Raw genomic sequence first — 21,556 nt, forward strand, 5'->3', positions numbered from 1 at the left:
TTGTATCTTTCTGTGATATCCATTTATCATGGAAAGACCGAGTGCATACTCTTCCATCTTTTAAAGCAATAAATTTCATTCAAGCGAAAAGGGTGTACAAAAAAGAAAATCTCTCATTCTTTATGAAAGAGTAGAAGCGCTGCAGAGAAACTAGCTTGCTCGAGTTCGAGCATCGGTGGTTCAGTGGTAGAATGCTCGCCTGCCACGCGGGCGGCCCGGGTTCGATTCCCGGCCGATGCACTTTTATGGATTTTATATTATTTTTGTATCTTTCTGTGATATCCATTTATCATGGAAAGACCGAGTGCATACTCTTCCATCTTTTAAAGCAATAAATTTCATTCAAGCGAAAAGGGTGTACAAAAAAGAAAATCTCTCATTCTTTATGAAAGAGTAGAAGCGCTGCAGAGAAACTAGCTTGCTCGAGTTCGAGCATCGGTGGTTCAGTGGTAGAATGCTCGCCTGCCACGCGGGCGGCCCGGGTTCGATTCCCGGCCGATGCACTTTTATGGATTTTATATTATTTTTGTATCTTTCTGTGATATCCATTTATCATGGAAAGACCGAGTGCATACTCTTCCATCTTTTAAAGCAATAAATTTCATTCAAGCGAAAAGGGTGTACAAAAAAGAAAATCTCTCATTCTTTATGAAAGAGTAGAAGCGCTGCAGAGAAACTAGCTTGCTCGAGTTCGAGCATCGGTGGTTCAGTGGTAGAATGCTCGCCTGCCACGCGGGCGGCCCGGGTTCGATTCCCGGCCGATGCACTTTTATGGATTTTATATTATTTTTGTATCTTTCTGTGATATCCATTTATCATGGAAAGACCGAGTGCATACTCTTCCATCTTTTAAAGCAATAAATTTCATTCAAGCGAAAAGGGTGTACAAAAAAGAAAATCTCTCATTCTTTATGAAAGAGTAGAAGCGCTGCAGAGAAACTAGCTTGCTCGAGTTCGAGCATCGGTGGTTCAGTGGTAGAATGCTCGCCTGCCACGCGGGCGGCCCGGGTTCGATTCCCGGCCGATGCACTTTTATGGATTTTATATTATTTTTGTATCTTTCTGTGATATCCATTTATCATGGAAAGACCGAGTGCATACTCTTCCATCTTTTAAAGCAATAAATTTCATTCAAGCGAAAAGGGTGTACAAAAAAGAAAATCTCTCATTCTTTATGAAAGAGTAGAAGCGCTGCAGAGAAACTAGCTTGCTCGAGTTCGAGCATCGGTGGTTCAGTGGTAGAATGCTCGCCTGCCACGCGGGCGGCCCGGGTTCGATTCCCGGCCGATGCACTTTTATGGATTTTATATTATTTTTGTATCTTTCTGTGATATCCATTTATCATGGAAAGACCGAGTGCATACTCTTCCATCTTTTAAAGCAATAAATTTCATTCAAGCGAAAAGGGTGTACAAAAAAGAAAATCTCTCATTCTTTATGAAAGAGTAGAAGCGCTGCAGAGAAACTAGCTTGCTCGAGTTCGAGCATCGGTGGTTCAGTGGTAGAATGCTCGCCTGCCACGCGGGCGGCCCGGGTTCGATTCCCGGCCGATGCACTTTTATGGATTTTATATTATTTTTGTATCTTTCTGTGATATCCATTTATCATGGAAAGACCGAGTGCATACTCTTGCATCTTTTTAAGCAATAAATTTCATTCAAGCGAAAAGGGTGTACAAAAATGAAAATCTCTCATTCTTTATGAAAGAGTAGAAGCGCTGCAGAGAAACTAGCTTGCTCGAGTTCGAGCATCGGTGGTTCAGTGGTAGAATGCTCGCCTGCCACGCGGGCGGCCCGGGTTCGATTCCCGGCCGATGCACTTTTATGGATTTTATATTATTTTTGTATCTTTCTGTGATATCCGTTTATCATGGAAAGACCGAGTGCATACTCTTGCATCTTTTTAAGCAATAAATTTCATTCAAGCGAAAAGGGTGTACAAAAAAGAAAATCTCTCATTCTTTATGAAAGAGTAGAAGCGCTGCAGAGAAACTAGCTTGCTCGAGTTCGAGCATCGGTGGTTCAGTGGTAGAATGCTCGCCTGCCACGCGGGCGGCCCGGGTTCGATTCCCGGCCGATGCACTTTTATGGATTTTATATTATTTTTGTATCTTTCTGTGATATCCATTTATCATGGAAAGACCGAGTGCATACTCTTGCATCTTTTTAAGCAATAAATTTCATTCAAGCGAAAAGGGTGTACAAAAAAGAAAATCTCTCATTCTTTATGAAAGAGTAGAAGCGCTGCAGAGAAACTAGCTTGCTCGAGTTCGAGCATCGGTGGTTCAGTGGTAGAATGCTCGCCTGCCACGCGGGCGGCCCGGGTTCGATTCCCGGCCGATGCACTTTTATGGATTTTATATTATTTTTGTATCTTTCTGTGATATCCGTTTATCATGGAAAGACCGAGTGCATACTCTTGCATCTTTTTAAGCAATAAATTTCATTCAAGCGAAAAGGGTGTACAAAAATGAAAATCTCTCATTTTTTATGAAAGAGTAGAAGCGCTGCAGAGAAACTAGCTTGCTCGAGTTCGAGCATCGGTGGTTCAGTGGTAGAATGCTCGCCTGCCACGCGGGCGGCCCGGGTTCGATTCCCGGCCGATGCACTTTTATGGATTTTATATTATTTTTGTATCTTTCTGTGATATCCATTTATCATGGAAAGACCGAGTGCATACTCTTGCATCTTTTTAAGCAATAAATTTCATTCAAGCGAAAAGGGTGTACAAAAATGAAAATCTCTCATTCTTTATGAAAGAGTAGAAGCGCTGCAGAGAAACTAGCTTGCTCGAGTTCGAGCATCGGTGGTTCAGTGGTAGAATGCTCGCCTGCCACGCGGGCGGCCCGGGTTCGATTCCCGGCCGATGCACTTTTATGGATTTTATATTATTTTTGTATCTTTCTGTGATATCCGTTTATCATGGAAAGACCGAGTGCATACTCTTGCATCTTTTTAAGCAATAAATTTCATTCAAGCGAAAAGGGTGTACAAAAATGAAAATCTCTCATTTTTTATGAAAGAGTAGAAGCGCTGCAGAGAAACTAGCTTGCTCGAGTTCGAGCATCGGTGGTTCAGTGGTAGAATGCTCGCCTGCCACGCGGGCGGCCCGGGATCGATTCCCGGCCGATGCACTTTTATGGATTTTATATTATTTTTGTATCTTTCTGTGATATCCGTTTATCATGGAAAGACCGAGTGCATACTCTTGCATCTTTTTAAGCAATAAATTTCATTCAAGCGAAAAGGGTGTACAAAAATGAAAATCTCTCATTCTTTATGAAAGAGTAGAAGCGCTGCAGAGAAACTAGCTTGCTCGAGTTCGAGCATCGGTGGTTCAGTGGTAGAATGCTCGCCTGCCACGCGGGCGGCCCGGGTTCGATTCCCGGCCGATGCACTTTTATGGATTTTATATTATTTTTGTATCTTTCTGTGATATCCATTTATCATGGAAAGACCGAGTGCATACTCTTGCATCTTTTTAAGCAATAAATTTCATTCAAGCGAAAAGGGTGTACAAAAAAGAAAATCTCTCATTCTTTATGAAAGAGTAGAAGCGCTGCAGAGAAAACTAGCTTGCTCGAGTTCGAGCATTGGTGGTTCAGTGGTAGAATGCTCGCCTGCCACGCGGGCGGCCCGGGTTCGATTCCCGGCCGATGCACTTTTATGGATTTTATATTATTTTTGTATCTTTCTGTGATATCCGTTTATCATGGAAAGACCGAGTGCATACTCTTGCATCTTTTTAAGCAATAAATTTCATTCAAGCGAAAAGGGTGTACAAAAATGAAAATCTCTCATTTTTTATGAAAGAGTAGAAGCGCTGCAGAGAAACTAGCTTGCTCGAGTTCGAGCATCGGTGGTTCAGTGGTAGAATGCTCGCCTGCCACGCGGGCGGCCCGGGTTCGATTCCCGGCCGATGCACTTTTATGGATTTTATATTATTTTTGTATCTTTCTGTGATATCCATTTATCATGGAAAGACCGAGTGCATACTCTTCCATCTTTTGAAGAAATAAATTTCATTCAAGCGAAAAGGGTGTACAAAAATGAAAATCTCTCATTTTTTATGAAAGAGTAGAAGCGCTGCAGAGAAACTAGCTTGCTCGAGTTCGAGCATCGGTGGTTCAGTGGTAGAATGCTCGCCTGCCACGCGGGCGGCCCGGGTTCGATTCCCGGCCGATGCACTTTTATGGATTTTATATTATTTTTGTATCTTTCTGTGATATCCATTTATCATGGAAAGACCGAGTGCATACTCTTCCATCTTTTGAAGCAATAAATTTCATTCAAGCGAAAAGGGTGTACAAAAATGAAAATCTCTCATTTTTTATGAAAGAGTAGAAGCGCTGCAGAGAAACTAGCTTGCTCGAGTTCGAGCATCGGTGGTTCAGTGGTAGAATGCTCGCCTGCCACGCGGGCGGCCCGGGTTCGATTCCCGGCCGATGCACTTTTATGGATTTTATATTATTTTTGTATCTTTCTGTGATATCCATTTATCATGGAAAGACCGAGTGCATACTCTTCCATCTTTTGAAGCAATAAATTTCATTCAAGCGAAAAGGGTGTACAAAAATGAAAATCTCTCATTTTTTATGAAAAAGTAGAAGCGCTGCAGAGAAACTAGCTTGCTCGAGTTCGAGCATCGGTGGTTCAGTGGTAGAATGCTCGCCTGCCACGCGGGCGGCCCGGGTTCGATTCCCGGCCGATGCACTTTTATGGATTTTATATTATTTTTGTATCTTTCTGTGATATCCATTTATCATGGAAAGACCGAGTGCATACTCTTCCATCTTTTGAAGCAATAAATTTCATTCAAGCGAAAAGGGTGTACAAAAAAGAAAATCTCTCATTCTTTATGAAAGAGTATAAGCGCTGCAGAGAAACTAGCTTGCTCGAGTTCGAGCATCGGTGGTTCAGTGGTAGAATGCTCGCCTGCCACGCGGGCGGCCCGGGTTCGATTCCCGGCCGATGCACTTTTATAGATTTTATATTATTTTTGTATCTTTCTGTGATATCCGTTTATCATGGAAAGACCGAGTGCATACTCTTTCATCTTTTTAAGCAATAAATTTCATTCAAGCGAAAAGGGTGTACAAAAAAGAAAATCTCTCATTCCTTATGAAAGAGTAGAAGCGCTCAGAGAAACTAGCTTGCTCGAGTTCGAGCATCGGTGGTTCAGTGGTAGAATGATCGCCTGCCACGCGGGCGGCCCGGGTTCGATTCCCGGCCGATGCACTTTTATGGAATTTATATTATTTACGTATCTTTCTGTGATATCCATTTATCATGGAAAGACCGAGTGCATACTCTTCCATCTTTTTAAGCAATAAATTTCATTCAAGCGAAAAGGGTGTACAAAAAAGAAAATCTCTCATTCTTTATGAAAGAGTAGAAGCGCTGCAGAGAAACTAGCTTGCTCGAGTTCGAGCATCGGTGGTTCAGTGGTAGAAAGCTCGCCGACCACGCGGGCGGCCCGGGTTCGATTCCCGGCCGATGCACTTTTATGGATTTTATATTATTTTTGTATCATTCTGTGATATCCGTTTATCAAGGAAAGACCGAGTGCATACTCTTCCATCTTTTTAAGCAATAAATTTCATTCAAGCGAAAAGGGTGTACAAAAAAGAAAATCTCTCATTCCTTATGAAAGAGTAGAAGCGCTCAGAGAAACTAGCTTGCTCGAGTTCGAGCATCGGTGGTTCAGTGGTAGAATGATCGCCTGCCACGCGGGCGGCCCGGGTTCGATTCCCGGCCGATGCACTTTTATGGATTTTATATTATTTTTGTATTTTTCTGTGATATCCATTTATCATGGAAAGACAGAGTGCATACTCCTCCATCTTTTAAAGCAATAAATTTCATTCAAGCGAAAAGGGTGTACAAAAAAGAAAATCTCTCATTCTTTATGAAAGAGTAGAAGCGCTGCAGAGAAACTAGCTTGCTCGAGTTCGAGCATCGGTGGTTCAGTGGTAGAATGCTCGCCTGCCACGCGGGCGGCCCGGGTTCGATTCCCGGCCGATGCACTTTTATGGATTTTATATTATTTTTGTATCTTTCTGTGATATCCGTTTATCATGAAAAGACCGAGTGCATACTCTTGCATCTTTTTAAGCAATAAATTTCATTCAAGCGAAAAGGGTGTACAAAAATGAAAATCTCTCATTTTTTATGAAAGAGTAGAAGCGCTGCAGAGAAACTAGCTTGCTCGAGTTCGAGCATCGGTGGTTCAGTGGTAGAATGCTCGCCTGCCACGCGGGCGGCCCGGGTTCGATTCCCGGCCGATGCACTTTTATGGATTTTATATTATTTTTGTATCTTTCTGTGATATCCATTTATCATGGAAAGACCGAGTGCATACTCTTCCATCTTTTTAAGCAATAAATTTCATTCAAGCGAAAAGGGTGTACAAAAAAGAAAATCTCTCATTCTTTATGAAAGAGTAGAAGCGCTGCAGAGAAACTAGCTTGCTCGAGTTCGAGCATCGGTGGTTCAGTGGTAGAAAGCTCGCCGACCACGCGGGCGGCCCGGGTTCGATTCCCGGCCGATGCACTTTTATGGATTTTATATTATTTTTGTATTTTTCTGTGATATCCATTTATCATGGAAAGACAGAGTGCATACTCTTCCATCTTTTAAAGCAATAAATTTCATTCAAGCGAAAAGGGTGTACAAAAAAGAAAATCTCTCATTCTTTATGAAAGAGTAGAAGCGCTGCAGAGAAACTAGCTTGCTCGAGTTCGAGCATCGGTGGTTCAGTGGTAGAATGCTCGCCTGCCACGCGGGCGGCCCGGGTTCGATTCCCGGCCGATGCACTTTTATGGATTTTATATTATTTTTGTATCTTTCTGTGATATCCGTTTATCATGGAAAGACCGAGTGCATACTCTTGCATCTTTTTAAGCAATAAATTTCATTCAAGCGAAAAGGGTGTACAAAAATGAAAATCTCTCATTTTTTATGAAAGAGTAGAAGCGCTGCAGAGAAACTAGCTTGCTCGAGTTCGAGCATCGGTGGTTCAGTGGTAGAATGCTCGCCTGCCACGCGGGCGGCCCGGGTTCGATTCCCGGCCGATGCACTTTTATGGAATTTATATTATTTACGTATCTTTCTGTGATATCCATTTATCATGGAAAGACCGAGTGCATACTCTTCCATCTTTTTAAGCAATAAATTTCATTCAAGCGAAAAGGGTGTACAAAAAAGAAAATCTCTCATTCTTTATGAAAGAGTAGAAGCGCTGCAGAGAAACTAGCTTGCTCGAGTTCGAGCATCGGTGGTTCAGTGGTAGAAAGCTCGCCGACGACGCGGGCGGCCCGGGTTCGATTCCTGGCTGATGCACTTTTATGGATTTTATATTATTTTTGTATCTTTCTGTGATATCCATTTATCATGGAAAGACCGAGTGCATACTCTTCCATCTTTTTAAGCAATAAATTTCATCCAAGCGAAAAGGGTGTACAAAAAGGAAAATCTCTCATTCTTTATGAAAGAGTAGAAGCGCTGCAGAGAAACTAGCTTTCTCGAGTTCGAGCATCGGTGGTTCAGTGGTAGAAAGCTCGCCGACCACGCGGGCGGCCCGGGTTCGATTCCCGGCATATGCACTTTTATGGAATTTATATTATTTTCGTATCTTTCTGTGATATCCATTTATCATGGAAAGACCGAGTGCATACTCTTCCATCTTTTTAAGCAATAAATTTCATTCAAGCGATAAGGGTGTACAAAAAAGAAAATCTCTCATTCTTTATGAAAGAGTATAAGCGCTGCAGAGAAACTAGCTTGCTCGAGTTCGAGCATCGGTGGTTCAGTGGTAGAAAGCTCGCCGACCACGCGGGCGGCCCGGGTTCGATTCCTGGCTGATGCACTTTTATGGATTTTATATTATTTTTGTATCTTTCTGTGATATCCATTTATCATGGAAAGACCGAGTGCATACTCTTCCATCTTTTTAAGCAATAAATTTCATCCAAGCGAAAAGGGTGTACAAAAAGGAAAATCTCTCATTCTTTATGAAAGAGTAGAAGCGCTGCAGAGAAATTAGCTTGCTCGAGTTCGAGCATCGGTGGTTCAGTGGTAGAATGCTCCCCTGCCACGCGGGCGGCCCGGGTTCGATTCCCGGCCGATGCACTTTTATGGATTTTATATTATTTTTGTATCTTTCTGTGATATCCATTTATCATGGAAAGACCGAGTGCATACTCTTCCATCTTTTTAAGCAATAAATTTCATTCAAGCGAAAAGGGTGTACAAAAAAGAAAATCTCTCATTCTTTATGAAAGAGTAGAAGCGCTGCAGAGAAACTGGCTTGCTCGAGTTCGAGCATCGGTGGTTCAGTGGTAGAATGCTCACCTGCCACGCGGGTGGCCCGGGTTCGATTCCCAGCCGATGCACTTTTATGGATTTTATATTATTTTTGTATCTTTCTGTGATATCCATTTATCATGGAAAGACCGAGTGCATACTCTTCCATCTTTTTAAGCAATAAATTTCATTCAAGCGAAAAGGGTGTACAAAAAAGAAAATCTCTCATTCTTTATGAAAGAGTAGAAGCGCTGCAGAGAAACTAGCTTGCTCGAGTTCGAGCATCGGTGGTTCAGTGGTAGAATGATCGCCTGCCACGCGGGCGGCCCGGGTTCGATTCCCGGCCGATGCACTTTTATGGATTTTATATTATTTTTGTATTTTTCTGTGATATCCATTTATCATGGAAAGACCGAGTGCATACTCTTCCATCTTTTTAAGCAATAAATTTCATTCAAGCGAAAAGGGTGTACAAAAAAGAAAATCTCTCATTCTTTATGAAAGAGTAGAAGCGCTCAGAGAAACTAGCTTGCTCGAGTTCGAGCATCGGTGGTTCAGTGGTAGAATGATCGCCTGCCACGCGGGCGGCCCGGGTTCGATTCCCGGACGATGCACTTTTATGGATTTTATATTATTTTTGTATTTTTCTGTGATATCCATTTGTCATGGAAAGACCGAGTGCATACTCTTCCATCTTTTAAAGCAATAAATTTCATTCAAGCGAAAAGGGTGTACAAAAAAGAAAATCTCTCATTCTTTATGAAAGAGTAGAAGCGCTCAGAGAAACTAGCTTGCTCGAGTTCGAGCATCGGTGGTTCAGTGGTAGAATGCTCGCCTGCCACGCGGGTGGCCCGTGTTCGATTCCCAGCCGATGCACTTTTATGGATTTTATATTATTTTTGTATCATTCTGTGATATCCATTTATCATGGAAAGACCGAGTGCATACTCTTCCATCTTTTAAAGCAATAAATTTCATTCAAGCGAAAAGGGTGTACAAAAATGAAAATCTCTCATTCTTTATGAAAGAGTAGAAGCGCTGCAGAGAAACTAGCTTGCTCGAGTTCGAGCATCGGTGGTTCAGTGGTAGAATGCTCGCCTGCCACGCGGGCGGCCCGGGTTCGATTCCCGGCCGATGCACTTTTATGGATTTTATATTATTTTTGTATCTTTCTGTGATATCCGTTTATCATGGAAAGACCGAGTGCATACTCTTCCATCTTTTTAAGCAATAAATTTCATTCAAGCGAAAAGGGTGTACAAAAAAGAAAATCTCTCATTCCTTATGAAAGAGTAGAAGCGCTCAGAGAAACTAGCTTGCTCGAGTTCGAGCATCGGTGGTTCAGTGGTAGAATGCTCGCCTGCCACGCGGGCGGCCCGGGTTCGATTCCCGGCCGATGCACTTTTATGGATTTTATATTATTTTTGTATCTTTCTGTGATATCCGTTTATCATGGAAAGACCGAGTGCATACTCTTCCATCTTTTTAAGCAATAAATTTCATTCAAGCGAAAAGGGTGTACAAAAAAGAAAATCTCTCATTCCTTATGAAAGAGTAGAAGCGCTCAGAGAAACTAGCTTGCTCGAGTTCGAGCATCGGTGGTTCAGTGGTAGAATGCTCGCCTGCCACGCGGGTGGCCCGGGTTCGATTCCCAGCCGATGCACTTTTATGGATTTTATATTATTTTTGTATCTTTCTGTGATATCCATTTATCATGGAAAGACCGAGTGCATACTCTTCCATCTTTTTAAGCAATAAATTTCATTCAAGCGAAAAGGGTGTACAAAAAAGAAAATCTCTCATTCTTTATGAAAGAGTAGAAGCGCTGCAGAGAAACTAGCTTGCTCGAGTTCGAGCATCGGTGGTTCAGTGGTAGAATGATCGCCTGCCACGCGGGCGGCCCGGGTTCGATTCCCGGCCGATGCACTTTTATGGATTTTATATTATTTTTGTATTTTTCTGTGATATCCATTTATCATGGAAAGACCGAGTGCATACTCTTCCATCTTTTTAAGCAATAAATTTCATTCAAGCGAAAAGGGTGTACAAAAAAGAAAATCTCTCATTCTTTATGAAAGAGTAGAAGCGCTCAGAGAAACTAGCTTGCTCGAGTTCGAGCATCGGTGGTTCAGTGGTAGAATGATCGCCTGCCACGCGGGCGGCCCGGGTTCGATTCCCGGACGATGCACTTTTATGGATTTTATATTATTTTTGTATTTTTCTGTGATATCCATTTGTCATGGTAAGACCGAGTGCATACTCTTCCATCTTTTAAAGCAATAAATTTCATTCAAGCGAAAAGGGTGTACAAAAAAGAAAATCTCTCATTCTTTATGAAAGAGTAGAAGCGCTCAGAGAAACTAGCTTGCTCGAGTTCGAGCATCGGTGGTTCAGTGGTAGAATGATCGCCTGCCACGCGGGCGGCCCGGGTTCGATTCCCGGCCGATGCACTTTTATGGATTTTATATTATTTTTGTATTTTTCTGTGATATCCATTTATCATGGAAAGACCGAGTGCATACTCTTCCATCTTTTTAAGCAATAAATTTCATTCAAGCGAAAAGGGTGTACAAAAAAGAAAATCTCTCATTCTTTATGAAAGAGTAGAAGCGCTGCAGAGAAACTAGCTTGCTCGAGTTCGAGCATCGGTGGTTCAGTGGTAGAATGATCGCCTGCCACGCGGGCGGCCCGGGTTCGATTCCCGGCCGATGCACTTTTATGGATTTTATATTATTTTTGTATTTTTCTGTGATATCCATTTATCATGGAAAGACCGAGTGCATACTCTTCCATCTTTTTAAGCAATAAATTTCATTCAAGCGAAAAGGGTGTACAAAAAAGAAAATCTCTCATTCCTTATGAAAGAGTAGAAGCGCTCAGAGAAACTAGCTTGCTCGAGTTCGAGCATCGGTGGTTCAGTGGTAGAATGATCGCCTGCCACGCGGGCGGCCCGGGTTCGATTCCCGGACGATGCACTTTTATGGATTTTATATTATTTTTGTATTTTTCTGTGATATCCATTTGTCATGGAAAGACCGAGTGCATACTCTTCCATCTTTTAAAGCAATAAATTTCATTCAAGCGAAAAGGGTGTACAAAAAAGAAAATCTCTCATTCTTTATGAAAGAGTAGAAGCGCTCAGAGAAACTAGCTTGCTCGAGTTCGAGCATCGGTGGTTCAGTGGTAGAATGCTCGCCTGCCACGCGGGTGGCCCGTGTTCGATTCCCAGCCGATGCACTTTTATGGATTTTATATTATTTTTGTATCATTCTGTGATATCCATTTATCATGGAAAGACCGAGTGCATACTCTTCCATCTTTTAAAGCAATAAATTTCATTCAAGCGAAAAGGGTGTACAAAAATGAAAATCTCTCATTCTTTATGAAAGAGTAGAAGCGCTGCAGAGAAACTAGCTTGCTCGAGTTCGAGCATCGGTGGTTCAGTGGTAGAATGCTCGCCTGCCACGCGGGCGGCCCGGGTTCGATTCCCGGCCGATGCACTTTTATGGATTTTATATTATTTTTGTATCTTTCTGTGATATCCGTTTATCATGGAAAGACCGAGTGCATACTCTTCCATCTTTTTAAGCAATAAATTTCATTCAAGCGAAAAGGGTGTACAAAAAAGAAAATCTCTCATTCCTTATGAAAGAGTAGAAGCGCTCAGAGAAACTAGCTTGCTCGAGTTCGAGCATCGGTGGTTCAGTGGTAGAATGCTCGCCTGCCACGCGGGCGGCCCGGGTTCGATTCCCGGCCGATGCACTTTTATGGATTTTATATTATTTTTGTATCTTTCTGTGATATCCGTTTATCATGGAAAGACCGAGTGCATACTCTTCCATCTTTTTAAGCAATAAATTTCATTCAAGCGAAAAGGGTGTACAAAAAAGAAAATCTCTCATTCCTTATGAAAGAGTAGAAGCGCTCAGAGAAACTAGCTTGCTCGAGTTCGAGCATCGGTGGTTCAGTGGTAGAATGATCGCCTGCCACGCGGGCGGCCCGGGTTCGATTCCCGGCCGATGCACTTTTATGGATTTTATATTATTTTTGTATTTTTCTGTGATATCCGTTTATCATGGAAAGACCGAGTGCATACTCTTCCATCTTTTAAAGCAATAAATTTCATTCAAGCGAAAAGGGTGTACAAAAATGAAAATCTCTCATTCTTTATGAAAGAGTAGAAGCGCTGCAGAGAAACTAGCTTGCTCGAGTTCGAGCATCGGTGGTTCAGTGGTAGAATGCTCGCCTGCCACGCGGGCGGCCCGGGTTCGATTCCCGGCCGATGCACTTTTATGGATTTTATATTATTTTTGTATCTTTCTGTGATATCCATTTATCATGGAAAGACCGAGTGCATACTCTTCCATCTTTTTAAGCAATAAATTTCATTCAAGCGAAAAGGGTGTACAAAAAAGAAAATCTCTCATTCCTTATGAAAGAGTAGAAGCGCTCAGAGAAACTAGCTTGCTCGAGTTCGAGCATCGGTGGTTCAGTGGTAGAATGATCGCCTGCCACGCGGGCGGCCCGGGTTCGATTCCCGGCCGATGCACTTTTATGGATTTTATATTATTTTTGTATTTTTCTGTGATATCCGTTTATCATGGAAAGACCGAGTGCATACTCTTCCATCTTTTAAAGCAATAAATTTCATTCAAGCGAAAAGGGTGTACAAAAATGAAAATCTCTCATTCTTTATGAAAGAGTAGAAGCGCTGCAGAGAAACTAGCTTGCTCGAGTTCGAGCATCGGTGGTTCAGTGGTAGAATGCTCGCCTGCCACGCGGGCGGCCCGGGTTCGATTCCCGGCCGATGCACTTTTATGGATTTTATATTATTTTTGTATCTTTCTGTGATATCCGTTTATCATGGAAAGACCGAGTGCATACTCTTGCATCTTTTTAAGCAATAAATTTCATTCAAGCGAAAAGGGTGTACAAAAATGAAAATCTCTCATTCTTTATGAAAGAGTAGAAGCGCTGCAGAGAAACTAGCTTGCTCGAGTTCGAGCATCGGTGGTTCAGTGGTAGAATGCTCGCCTGCCACGCGGGCGGCCCGAGTTCGATTCCCGGCCGATGCACTTTTATGGATTTTATATTATTTTTGTATCTTTCTGTGATATCCGTTTATCATGGAAAGACCGAGTGCATACTCTTGCATCTTTTTAAGCAATAAATTTCATTCAAGCGAAAAGGGTGTACAAAAATGAAAATCTCTCATTCTTTATGAAAGAGTAGAAGCGCTGCAGAGAAACTAGCTTGCTCGAGTTCGAGCATCGGTGGTTCAGTGGTAGAATGCTCGCCTGCCACGCGGGCGGCCCGGGTTCGATTCCCGGCCGATGCCCTTTTATGGATTTTATATTATTTTTGTATTTTTCTGTGATATCCATTTGTCATGGAAAGACCGAGTGCATACTCTTCCATCTTTTAAAGCAATAAATTTCATTCAAGCGAAAAGGGTGTACAAAAAAGAAAATCTCTCATTCTTTATGAAAGAGTAGAAGCGCTGCAGAGAAACTAGCTTGCTCGAGTTCGAGCATCGGTGGTTCAGTGGTAGAATGCTCGCCTGCCACGCGGGCGGCCCGGGTTCGATTCCCGGCCGATGCACTTTTATGGATTTTATATTATTTTTGTATCTTTCTGTGATATCCGTTTATCATGGAAAGACCGAGTGCATACTCTTGCATCTTTTTAAGCAATAAATTTCATTCAAGCGAAAAGGGTGTACAAAAATGAAAATCTCTCATTTTTTATGAAAGAGTAGAAGCGCTGCAGAGAAACTAGCTTGCTCGAGTTCGAGCATCGGTGGTTCAGTGGTAGAATGCTCGCCTGCCACGCGGGCGGCCCGGGTTCGATTCCCGGCCGATGCACTTTTATGGATTTTATATTATTTTTGTATCTTTCTGTGATATCCATTTATCATGGAAAGACCGAGTGCATACTCTTCCATCTTTTGAAGCAATAAATTTCATTCAAGCGAAAAGGGTGTACAAAAATGAAAATCTCTCATTTTTTATGAAAGAGTAGAAGCGCTGCAGAGAAACTAGCTTGCTCGAGTTCGAGCATCGGTGGTTCAGTGGTAGAATGCTCGCCTGCCACGCGGGCGGCCCGGGTTCGATTCCCGGCCGATGCACTTTTATGGATTTTATATTATTTTTGTATCTTTCTGTGATATCCATTTATCATGGAAAGACCGAGTGCATACTCTTCCATCTTTTGAAGCAATAAATTTCATTCAAGCGAAAAGGGTGTACAAAAAAGAAAATCTCTCATTCTTTATGAAAGAGTATAAGCGCTGCAGAGAAACTAGCTTGCTCGAGTTCGAGCATCGGTGGTTCAGTGGTAGAATGCTCGCCTGCCACGCGGGCGGCCCGGGTTCGATTCCCGGCCGATGCACTTTTATAGATTTTATATTATTTTTGTATCTTTCTGTGATATCCGTTTATCATGGAAAGACCGAGTGCATACTCTTTCATCTTTTTAAGCAATAAATTTCATTCAAGCGAAAAGGGTGTACAAAAAAGAAAATCTCTCATTCCTTATGAAAGAGTAGAAGCGCTCAGAGAAACTAGCTTGCTCGAGTTCGAGCATCGGTGGTTCAGTGGTAGAATGCTCGCCTGCCACGCGGGCGGCCCGGGTTCGATTCCCGGCCGATGCACTTTTATGGAATTTATATTATTTACGTATCTTTCTGTGATATCCATTTATCATGGAAAGACCGAGTGCATACTCTTCCATCTTTTTAAGCAATAAATTTCATTCAAGCGAAAAGGGTGTACAAAAAAGAAAATCTCTCATTCTTTATGAAAGAGTAGAAGCGCTGCAGAGAAACTAGCTTGCTCGAGTTCGAGCATCGGTGGTTCAGTGGTAGAAAGCTCGCCGACCACGCGGGCGGCCCGGGTTCGATTCCTGGCTGATGCACTTTTATGGATTTTATATTATTTTTGTATCTTTCTGTGATATCCATTTATCATGGAAAGACCGAGTGCATACTCTTCCATCTTTTTAAGCAATAAATTTCATCCAAGCGAAAAGGGTGTACAAAAAGGAAAATCTCTCATTCTTTATGAAAGAGTAGAAGCGCTGCAGAGAAATTAGCTTGCTCGAGTTCGAGCATCGGTGGTTCAGTGGTAGAATGCTCGCCGACCACGCGGGCGGCCCGGGTTCGATTCCTGGCTGATGCACTTTTATGGATTTTATATTATTTTTGTATCTTTCTGTGATATCCATTTATCATGGAAAGACCGAGTGCATACTCTTCCATCTTTTTAAGCAATAAATTTCATTCAAGCGAAAAGGGTGTACAAAAAAGAAAATCTCTCATTCCTTATGAAAGAGTAGAAGCGCTCAGAGAAACTAGCTTGCTCGAGTTCGAGCATCGGTGGTTCAGTGGTAGAATGCTCGCCTGCCACGCGGGCGGCCCGGGTTCGATTCCCGGCCGATGCACTTTTATGGAATTTATATTATTTACGTATCTTTCTGTGATATCCATTTATCATGGAAAGACCGAGTGCATACTCTTCCATCTTTTTAAGCAATAAATTTCATTCAAGCGAAAAGGGTGTACAAAAAAGAAAATCTCTCATTCTTTATGAAAGAGTAGAAGCGCTGCAGAGAAACTAGCTTGCTCGAGTTCGAGCATCGGTGGTTCAGTGGTAGAAAGCTCGCCGACCACGCGGGCGGCCCGGGTTCGATTCCTGGCTGATGCACTTTTATGGATTTTATATTATTTTTGTATCTTTCTGTGATATCCATTTATCATGGAAAGACCGAGTGCATACTCTTCCATCTTTTTAAGCAATAAATTTCATCCAAGCGAAAAGGGTGTACAAAAAGGAAAATCTCTCATTCTTTATGAAAGAGTAGAAGCGCTGCAGAGAAATTAGCTTGCTCGAGTTCGAGCATCGGTGGTTCAGTGGTAGAATGCTCGCCTGCCACGCGGGCGGCCCGGGTTCGATTCCCGGCCGATGCACTTTTATGGATTTTATATTATTTTTGTATCTTTCTGTGATATCCATTTATCATGGAAAGACCGAGTGCATACTCTTCCATCTTTTTAAGCAATAAATTTCATTCAAGCGAAAAGGGTGTACAAAAAAGAAAATCTCTCATTCTTTATGAAAGAGTAGAAGCGCTGCAGAGAAACTAGCTTGCTCGAGTTCGAGCATCGGTGGTTTAGTGGTAGAATGCTCGCCTGCCACGCGGGTGGCCCGGGTTCGATTCCCGGCCGATGCACTTTTATGGATTTTATATTATTTTTGTATCTTTCTGTGATATCCATTTATCATGGAAAGACCGAGTGCATACTCTTCCATCTTTTAAAGCAATAAATTTCATTCAAGCGAAAAGGGTGTACAAAAAAGAAAATCTCTCATTCTTTATGAAAGAGTAGAAGCGCTGCAGAGAAACTAGCTTGCTCGAGTTCGAGCATCGGTGGTTTAGTGGTAGAATGCTCGCCTGCCACGCGGGTGGCCCGGGTTCGATTCCCGGCCGATGCACTTTATGGATTTTATATTATTTTTGTATCTTTCTGTGATATCCATTTATCGTGGAAAGACCGAGTGCATACTCTTCCATCTTTTAAAGCAATAAATTTCATTCAAGCGAAAAGGGTGTACAAAAAAGAAAATCTCTCATTCTTTATGAAAGAGAAGAAGCGCTGCAGAGAAACTAGCTTGCTCGAGTTCGAGCATCGGTGGTTTAGTGGTAGAATGCTCGCCTGCCACGCGGGTGGCCCGGGTTCGATTCCCGGCCGATGCACTTTTATGGATTTTATATTATTTTTGTATCTTTCTGTGATATCCATTTATCATGGAAAGACCGAGTGCATACTCTTCCATCTTTTAAAGCAATAAATTTCATTCAAGCGAAAAGGGTGTACAAAAAAGAAAATCTCTCATTCTTTATGAAAGAGTAGAAGCGCTGCAGAGAAACTAGCTTGCTCGAGTTCGAGCATCGGTGGTTTAGTGGTAGAATGCTCGCCTGCCACGCGGGTGGCCCGGGTTCGATTCCCGGCCGATGCACTTTTATGGATTTTATATTATTTTTGTATCTTTCTGTGATATCCATTTATCATGGAAAGACCGAGTGCATACTCTTCCATCTTTTAAAGCAATAAATTTCATTCAAGCGAAAAGGGTGTACAAAAAAGAAAATCTCTCATTCTTTATGAAAGAGTAGAAGCGCTGCAGAGAAACTAGCTTGCTCGAGTTCGAGCATCGGTGGTTTAGTGGTAGAATGCTCGCCTGCCACGCGGGTGGCCCGGGTTCGATTCCCGGCCGATGCACTTTTATGGATTTTATATTATTTTTGTATCTTTCTGTGATATCCATTTATCATGGAAAGACCGAGTGCATACTCTTCCATCTTTTAAAGCAATAAATTTCATTCAAGCGAAAAGGGTGTACAAAAAAGAAAATCTCTCATTCTTTATGAAAGAGTAGAAGCGCTGCAGAGAAACTAGCTTGCTCGAGTTCGAGCATCGGTGGTTTAGTGGTAGAATGCTCGCCTGCCACGCGGGTGGCCCGGGTTCGATTCCCGGCCGATGCACTTTTATGGATTTTATATTATTTTTGTATCTTTCTGTGATATCCATTTATCATGGAAAGACCGAGTGCATACTCTTCCATCTTTTAAAGCAATAAATTTCATTCAAGCGAAAAGGGTGTACAAAAAAGAAAATCTCTCATTCTTTATGAAAGAGTAGAAGCGCTGCAGAGAAACTAGCTTGCTCGAGTTCGAGCATCGGTGGTTCAGTGGTAGAATGCTCGCCTGCCTCCCGGGCGGCCCGGGTTCGATTCCCGGCCGATGCACTTTTATGGATTTTATATTATTTTTGTATCTTTCTGTGATATCCGTTTATCATGGAAAGACCGAGTGCATACTCTTGCATCTTTTTAAGCAATAAATTTCATTCAAGCGAAAAGGGTGTACAAAAATGAAAATCTCTCATTTTTTATGAAAGAGTAGAAGCGCTGCAGAGAAACTAGCTTGCTCGAGTTCGAGCATCGGTGGTTCAGTGGTAGAATGCTCGCCTGCCACGCGGGCGGCCCGGGTTCGATTCCCGGCCGATGCACTTTTATGGATTTTATATTATTTTTGTATCTTTCTGTGATATCCATTTATCATGGAAAGACCGAGTGCATACTCTTCCATCTTTTGAAGCAATAAATTTCATTCAAGCGAAAAGGGTGTACAAAAAAGAAAATCTCTCATTCTTTATGAAAGAGTAGAAGCGCTGCAGAGAAACTAGCTTGCTCGAGTTCGAGCATCGGTGGTTCAGTGGTAGAATGCTCGCCTGCCTCCCGGGCGGCCCGGGTTCGATTCCCGGCCGATGCACTTTTATGGATTTTATATTATTTTTGTATCTTTCTGTGATATCCGTTTATCATGGAAAGAACGAGTGCATACTCTTCCATCTTTTTAAGCAATAAATTTCATTCAAGCGAAAAGGTTGTACAAAAAAGAAAATCTCTCATTCTTTATGAAAGAGTACAAGCGCTGCAGAGAAACTAGCTTGCTCGAGTTCGAGCATCGGTGGTTCAGTGGTAGAATGCTCGCCTTCCACGCGGGCGGCCCGGGTTCGATTCCCGGCCGATGCACTTTAATGGATTTTATATTATTTTTGCATCTTTCTGTGATATCCATTTATCATGGAAAGACCGAGTGCATACTCTTGCATCTTTTTAAGCAATAAATTTCATTCAAGCGAAAAGGGTGTACAAAAATGAAAATCTCTCATTCTTTATGAAAGAGTAGAAGCGCTGCAGAGAAACTAGCTTGCTCGAGTTCGAGCATCGGTGGTTCAGTGGTAGAATGCTCGCCTGCCACGCGGGCGGCCCGGGTTCGATTCCCGGCCGATGCACTTTTATGGATTTTATATTATTTTTGTATTTTTCTGTGATATCCATTTATCATGGAAAGACCGAGTGCATACTCTTCCATCTTTTTAAGCAATAAATTTCATTCAAGCGAAAAGGGTGTACAAAAAGGAAAATCTCTCATTCTTTATGAAAGAGTAGAAGCGCTGCAGAGAAACTAGCTTGCTCGAGTTCGAGCATCGGTGGTTCAGTGGTAGAGTGCTCGCCTGCCACGCGGGCGGCCCGGGTTCGATTCCCGGCCGATGCACTTTCATGGATTTTATATTATTTTTGTATCTTTCTGTGATATCCATTTATCATGGAAAGACCGAGTGCATACTCTTCCATCTTTTTAAGCAATAAATTTCATTCAAGCGAAAAGGGTGTACAAAAAAGAAAATCTCTCATTCTTTATGAAAGAGTAGAAGCGCTGCAGAGAAACTAGCTTGCTCGAGTTCGAGCATCGGTGGTTCAGTGGTAGAATGCTCGCCTGCCACGCGGGCGGCCCGGGTTCGATTCCCGGCCGATGCACTTTTATGGATTTTATATTATTTTTGTATCTTTCTGTGATATCCATTTATCATGGAAAGACCGAGTGCATACTCTTCCATCTTTTTAAGCAATAAATTTCATTCCAGCGAAAAGGGTGTACAAAAAAGAAAATCTCTCATTCTTTATGAAAGAGTAGAAGCGCTGCAGAGAAACTAGCTTGCTCAAGTTCGAGCATCGGTGGTTCAGTGGTAGAATGCTCGCCTGCCACGCGGGCGGCCCGGGTTCGATTCCCGGCCGATGCACTTTTATGGATTTTATATTATTTTTGTATCTTTCTGTGATATCCATTTATCATGGAAAGACCGAGTGCATACTCTTCCATCTTTTTAAGCAATAAATTTCATTCAAGCGAAAAGGGTGTACAAAAAAGAAAATCTCTCATTCTTTATGAAAGAGTAGAAGCGCTGCAGAGAAACTAGCTTGCTCGAGTTCGAGCATCGGTGGTTCAGTGGTAGAATGCTCGCCTGCCACGCGGGCGGCCCGGGTTCGATTCCCGGCCGATGCACTTTTATGGATTTTATATTATTTTTGTATCTTTCTGTGATATCCATTTATCATGGAAAGACCGAGTGCATACTCTTCCATCTTTTTAAGCAATAAATTTCATTCCAGCGAAAAGGGTGTACAAAAAAGAAAATCTCTCATTCTTTATGAAAGAGTAGAAGCGCTGCAGAGAAACTAGCTTGCTCGAGTTCGAGCATCGGTGGTTCAGTGGTAGAATGCTCGCCTGCCACGCGGGCGGCCCGGGTTCGATTCCCGGCCGATGCACTTTTATGGATTTTATATTATTTTTGTATCTTTCTGTGATATCCATTTATCATGGAAAGACCGAGTGCATACTCTTCCATCTTTTTAAGCAATAAATTTCATTCAAGCGAAAAGGGTGTACAAAAAAGAAAATCTCTCATTCTTTATGAAAGAGTAGAAGCGCTGCAGAGAAACTAGCTTGCTCGAGTTCGAGCATCGGTGGTTCAGTGGTAGAATGCTCGCCTGCCACGCGGGCGGCCCGGGTTCGATTCCCGGCCGATGCACTTTTATGGATTTTATATTATTTTTGTATCTTTCTGTGATATCCATTTATCATGGAAAGACCGAGTGCATACTCTTCCATCTTTTTAAGCAATAAATTTCATTCCAGCGAAAAGGGTGTACAAAAAAGAAAATCTCTCATTCTTTATGAAAGAGTAGAAGCGCTGCAGAGAAACTAGCTTGCTCGAGTTCGAGCATCGGTGGTTCAGTGGTAGAATGCTCGCCTGCCACGCGGGCGGCCCGGGTTCGATTCCCGGCCGATGCACTTTTATGGATTTTATATTATTTTTGTATCTTTCTGTGATATCCATTTATCATGGAAAGACCGAGTGCATACTCTTCCATCTTTTTAAGCAATAAATTTCATTCAAGAGAAAAGGGTGTACAAAAAAGAAAATCTCTCATTCTTTATGAAAGAGTAGAAGCGCTGCAGAGAAACTAGCTTGCTCGAGTTCGAGCATCGGTGGTTTAGTGGTAGAATGCTCGCCTGCCACGCGGGTGGCCCGGGTTCGATTCCCGGCCGATGCACTTTTATGGATTTTATATTATTTTTGTATCTTTCTGTGATATCCATTTATCATGGAAAGACCGAGTGCATACTCTTCCATCTTTTAAAGCAATAAATTTCATTCAAGCGAAAAGGGTGTACAAAAAAGAAAATCTCTCATTCTTTATGAAAGAGTAGAAGCGCTGCAGAGAAACTAGCTTGCTCGAGTTCGAGCATCGGTGGTTTAGTGGTAGAATGCTCGCCTGCCACGCGGGTGGCCCGGGTTCGATTCCCGGCCGATGCACTTTTATGGATTTTATATTATTTTTGTA

The 21,556-nt window shown here is 42.4% G+C and overlaps 45 non-coding genes across 45 annotated transcripts; all 45 read left to right on the forward strand.

Moving 5' to 3' along the window:
- The first annotated feature begins 1,484 nt into the window (after window positions 1-1,484).
- TRNAG-GCC (transfer RNA glycine (anticodon GCC)) lies at window positions 1,485-1,555 on the forward strand. The gene has a single exon. It is a non-coding gene; the product is annotated as a tRNA-Gly (tRNA).
- A 192-nt stretch (window positions 1,556-1,747) lies between these two features.
- Window positions 1,748-1,818, forward strand: TRNAG-GCC (transfer RNA glycine (anticodon GCC)). Its single transcript has one exon. It is a non-coding gene; the product is annotated as a tRNA-Gly (tRNA).
- Window positions 1,819-2,010: 192 nt separating this feature from the next.
- On the forward strand, window positions 2,011-2,081 carry TRNAG-GCC (transfer RNA glycine (anticodon GCC)). The gene has a single exon. It is a non-coding gene; the product is annotated as a tRNA-Gly (tRNA).
- Window positions 2,082-2,273: 192 nt separating this feature from the next.
- Window positions 2,274-2,344, forward strand: TRNAG-GCC (transfer RNA glycine (anticodon GCC)). Its single transcript has one exon. It is a non-coding gene; the product is annotated as a tRNA-Gly (tRNA).
- Window positions 2,345-2,536: 192 nt separating this feature from the next.
- Window positions 2,537-2,607, forward strand: TRNAG-GCC (transfer RNA glycine (anticodon GCC)). Its single transcript has one exon. It is a non-coding gene; the product is annotated as a tRNA-Gly (tRNA).
- A 192-nt stretch (window positions 2,608-2,799) lies between these two features.
- On the forward strand, window positions 2,800-2,870 carry TRNAG-GCC (transfer RNA glycine (anticodon GCC)). The gene has a single exon. It is a non-coding gene; the product is annotated as a tRNA-Gly (tRNA).
- Window positions 2,871-3,325: 455 nt separating this feature from the next.
- TRNAG-GCC (transfer RNA glycine (anticodon GCC)) lies at window positions 3,326-3,396 on the forward strand. Its single transcript has one exon. It is a non-coding gene; the product is annotated as a tRNA-Gly (tRNA).
- A 456-nt stretch (window positions 3,397-3,852) lies between these two features.
- On the forward strand, window positions 3,853-3,923 carry TRNAG-GCC (transfer RNA glycine (anticodon GCC)). Its single transcript has one exon. It is a non-coding gene; the product is annotated as a tRNA-Gly (tRNA).
- Window positions 3,924-4,115: 192 nt separating this feature from the next.
- On the forward strand, window positions 4,116-4,186 carry TRNAG-GCC (transfer RNA glycine (anticodon GCC)). The gene has a single exon. It is a non-coding gene; the product is annotated as a tRNA-Gly (tRNA).
- A 192-nt stretch (window positions 4,187-4,378) lies between these two features.
- On the forward strand, window positions 4,379-4,449 carry TRNAG-GCC (transfer RNA glycine (anticodon GCC)). The gene has a single exon. It is a non-coding gene; the product is annotated as a tRNA-Gly (tRNA).
- Window positions 4,450-4,641: 192 nt separating this feature from the next.
- Window positions 4,642-4,712, forward strand: TRNAG-GCC (transfer RNA glycine (anticodon GCC)). Its single transcript has one exon. It is a non-coding gene; the product is annotated as a tRNA-Gly (tRNA).
- A 192-nt stretch (window positions 4,713-4,904) lies between these two features.
- TRNAG-GCC (transfer RNA glycine (anticodon GCC)) lies at window positions 4,905-4,975 on the forward strand. Its single transcript has one exon. It is a non-coding gene; the product is annotated as a tRNA-Gly (tRNA).
- Window positions 4,976-5,429: 454 nt separating this feature from the next.
- On the forward strand, window positions 5,430-5,500 carry TRNAG-ACC (transfer RNA glycine (anticodon ACC)). The gene has a single exon. It is a non-coding gene; the product is annotated as a tRNA-Gly (tRNA).
- A 454-nt stretch (window positions 5,501-5,954) lies between these two features.
- On the forward strand, window positions 5,955-6,025 carry TRNAG-GCC (transfer RNA glycine (anticodon GCC)). The gene has a single exon. It is a non-coding gene; the product is annotated as a tRNA-Gly (tRNA).
- A 192-nt stretch (window positions 6,026-6,217) lies between these two features.
- Window positions 6,218-6,288, forward strand: TRNAG-GCC (transfer RNA glycine (anticodon GCC)). The gene has a single exon. It is a non-coding gene; the product is annotated as a tRNA-Gly (tRNA).
- Window positions 6,289-6,480: 192 nt separating this feature from the next.
- TRNAG-ACC (transfer RNA glycine (anticodon ACC)) lies at window positions 6,481-6,551 on the forward strand. Its single transcript has one exon. It is a non-coding gene; the product is annotated as a tRNA-Gly (tRNA).
- A 192-nt stretch (window positions 6,552-6,743) lies between these two features.
- TRNAG-GCC (transfer RNA glycine (anticodon GCC)) lies at window positions 6,744-6,814 on the forward strand. Its single transcript has one exon. It is a non-coding gene; the product is annotated as a tRNA-Gly (tRNA).
- A 192-nt stretch (window positions 6,815-7,006) lies between these two features.
- On the forward strand, window positions 7,007-7,077 carry TRNAG-GCC (transfer RNA glycine (anticodon GCC)). Its single transcript has one exon. It is a non-coding gene; the product is annotated as a tRNA-Gly (tRNA).
- A 192-nt stretch (window positions 7,078-7,269) lies between these two features.
- On the forward strand, window positions 7,270-7,340 carry TRNAR-ACG (transfer RNA arginine (anticodon ACG)). Its single transcript has one exon. It is a non-coding gene; the product is annotated as a tRNA-Arg (tRNA).
- Window positions 7,341-7,795: 455 nt separating this feature from the next.
- On the forward strand, window positions 7,796-7,866 carry TRNAG-ACC (transfer RNA glycine (anticodon ACC)). The gene has a single exon. It is a non-coding gene; the product is annotated as a tRNA-Gly (tRNA).
- Window positions 7,867-9,371: 1,505 nt separating this feature from the next.
- On the forward strand, window positions 9,372-9,442 carry TRNAG-GCC (transfer RNA glycine (anticodon GCC)). Its single transcript has one exon. It is a non-coding gene; the product is annotated as a tRNA-Gly (tRNA).
- Window positions 9,443-9,633: 191 nt separating this feature from the next.
- TRNAG-GCC (transfer RNA glycine (anticodon GCC)) lies at window positions 9,634-9,704 on the forward strand. The gene has a single exon. It is a non-coding gene; the product is annotated as a tRNA-Gly (tRNA).
- Window positions 9,705-11,732: 2,028 nt separating this feature from the next.
- On the forward strand, window positions 11,733-11,803 carry TRNAG-GCC (transfer RNA glycine (anticodon GCC)). Its single transcript has one exon. It is a non-coding gene; the product is annotated as a tRNA-Gly (tRNA).
- A 191-nt stretch (window positions 11,804-11,994) lies between these two features.
- TRNAG-GCC (transfer RNA glycine (anticodon GCC)) lies at window positions 11,995-12,065 on the forward strand. The gene has a single exon. It is a non-coding gene; the product is annotated as a tRNA-Gly (tRNA).
- Window positions 12,066-12,519: 454 nt separating this feature from the next.
- Window positions 12,520-12,590, forward strand: TRNAG-GCC (transfer RNA glycine (anticodon GCC)). Its single transcript has one exon. It is a non-coding gene; the product is annotated as a tRNA-Gly (tRNA).
- Window positions 12,591-13,044: 454 nt separating this feature from the next.
- On the forward strand, window positions 13,045-13,115 carry TRNAG-GCC (transfer RNA glycine (anticodon GCC)). The gene has a single exon. It is a non-coding gene; the product is annotated as a tRNA-Gly (tRNA).
- A 718-nt stretch (window positions 13,116-13,833) lies between these two features.
- On the forward strand, window positions 13,834-13,904 carry TRNAG-GCC (transfer RNA glycine (anticodon GCC)). Its single transcript has one exon. It is a non-coding gene; the product is annotated as a tRNA-Gly (tRNA).
- Window positions 13,905-14,096: 192 nt separating this feature from the next.
- On the forward strand, window positions 14,097-14,167 carry TRNAG-GCC (transfer RNA glycine (anticodon GCC)). Its single transcript has one exon. It is a non-coding gene; the product is annotated as a tRNA-Gly (tRNA).
- Window positions 14,168-14,359: 192 nt separating this feature from the next.
- On the forward strand, window positions 14,360-14,430 carry TRNAG-GCC (transfer RNA glycine (anticodon GCC)). The gene has a single exon. It is a non-coding gene; the product is annotated as a tRNA-Gly (tRNA).
- A 192-nt stretch (window positions 14,431-14,622) lies between these two features.
- On the forward strand, window positions 14,623-14,693 carry TRNAG-GCC (transfer RNA glycine (anticodon GCC)). The gene has a single exon. It is a non-coding gene; the product is annotated as a tRNA-Gly (tRNA).
- Window positions 14,694-14,884: 191 nt separating this feature from the next.
- On the forward strand, window positions 14,885-14,955 carry TRNAG-GCC (transfer RNA glycine (anticodon GCC)). The gene has a single exon. It is a non-coding gene; the product is annotated as a tRNA-Gly (tRNA).
- A 192-nt stretch (window positions 14,956-15,147) lies between these two features.
- On the forward strand, window positions 15,148-15,218 carry TRNAG-ACC (transfer RNA glycine (anticodon ACC)). The gene has a single exon. It is a non-coding gene; the product is annotated as a tRNA-Gly (tRNA).
- A 192-nt stretch (window positions 15,219-15,410) lies between these two features.
- TRNAG-ACC (transfer RNA glycine (anticodon ACC)) lies at window positions 15,411-15,481 on the forward strand. The gene has a single exon. It is a non-coding gene; the product is annotated as a tRNA-Gly (tRNA).
- A 191-nt stretch (window positions 15,482-15,672) lies between these two features.
- TRNAG-GCC (transfer RNA glycine (anticodon GCC)) lies at window positions 15,673-15,743 on the forward strand. Its single transcript has one exon. It is a non-coding gene; the product is annotated as a tRNA-Gly (tRNA).
- A 192-nt stretch (window positions 15,744-15,935) lies between these two features.
- TRNAG-ACC (transfer RNA glycine (anticodon ACC)) lies at window positions 15,936-16,006 on the forward strand. The gene has a single exon. It is a non-coding gene; the product is annotated as a tRNA-Gly (tRNA).
- Window positions 16,007-16,198: 192 nt separating this feature from the next.
- Window positions 16,199-16,269, forward strand: TRNAG-GCC (transfer RNA glycine (anticodon GCC)). Its single transcript has one exon. It is a non-coding gene; the product is annotated as a tRNA-Gly (tRNA).
- A 2,032-nt stretch (window positions 16,270-18,301) lies between these two features.
- TRNAG-GCC (transfer RNA glycine (anticodon GCC)) lies at window positions 18,302-18,372 on the forward strand. The gene has a single exon. It is a non-coding gene; the product is annotated as a tRNA-Gly (tRNA).
- A 455-nt stretch (window positions 18,373-18,827) lies between these two features.
- TRNAG-UCC (transfer RNA glycine (anticodon UCC)) lies at window positions 18,828-18,898 on the forward strand. The gene has a single exon. It is a non-coding gene; the product is annotated as a tRNA-Gly (tRNA).
- A 192-nt stretch (window positions 18,899-19,090) lies between these two features.
- Window positions 19,091-19,161, forward strand: TRNAG-GCC (transfer RNA glycine (anticodon GCC)). The gene has a single exon. It is a non-coding gene; the product is annotated as a tRNA-Gly (tRNA).
- A 455-nt stretch (window positions 19,162-19,616) lies between these two features.
- Window positions 19,617-19,687, forward strand: TRNAG-GCC (transfer RNA glycine (anticodon GCC)). The gene has a single exon. It is a non-coding gene; the product is annotated as a tRNA-Gly (tRNA).
- Window positions 19,688-19,879: 192 nt separating this feature from the next.
- Window positions 19,880-19,950, forward strand: TRNAG-GCC (transfer RNA glycine (anticodon GCC)). Its single transcript has one exon. It is a non-coding gene; the product is annotated as a tRNA-Gly (tRNA).
- Window positions 19,951-20,142: 192 nt separating this feature from the next.
- On the forward strand, window positions 20,143-20,213 carry TRNAG-GCC (transfer RNA glycine (anticodon GCC)). The gene has a single exon. It is a non-coding gene; the product is annotated as a tRNA-Gly (tRNA).
- Window positions 20,214-20,405: 192 nt separating this feature from the next.
- Window positions 20,406-20,476, forward strand: TRNAG-GCC (transfer RNA glycine (anticodon GCC)). Its single transcript has one exon. It is a non-coding gene; the product is annotated as a tRNA-Gly (tRNA).
- Window positions 20,477-20,668: 192 nt separating this feature from the next.
- On the forward strand, window positions 20,669-20,739 carry TRNAG-GCC (transfer RNA glycine (anticodon GCC)). The gene has a single exon. It is a non-coding gene; the product is annotated as a tRNA-Gly (tRNA).
- Window positions 20,740-20,931: 192 nt separating this feature from the next.
- TRNAG-GCC (transfer RNA glycine (anticodon GCC)) lies at window positions 20,932-21,002 on the forward strand. The gene has a single exon. It is a non-coding gene; the product is annotated as a tRNA-Gly (tRNA).
- Window positions 21,003-21,556: the final 554 nt, after the last annotated feature.

The sequence above is a fragment of the Parasteatoda tepidariorum genome, chromosome 8 (genome assembly GCF_982258835.1).
Source record: "Parasteatoda tepidariorum strain Cologne lab strain chromosome 8, Ptep-v5.0, whole genome shotgun sequence".
In the NCBI taxonomy this organism is placed as follows: Eukaryota; Metazoa; Arthropoda; class Arachnida; order Araneae; family Theridiidae; genus Parasteatoda; species Parasteatoda tepidariorum.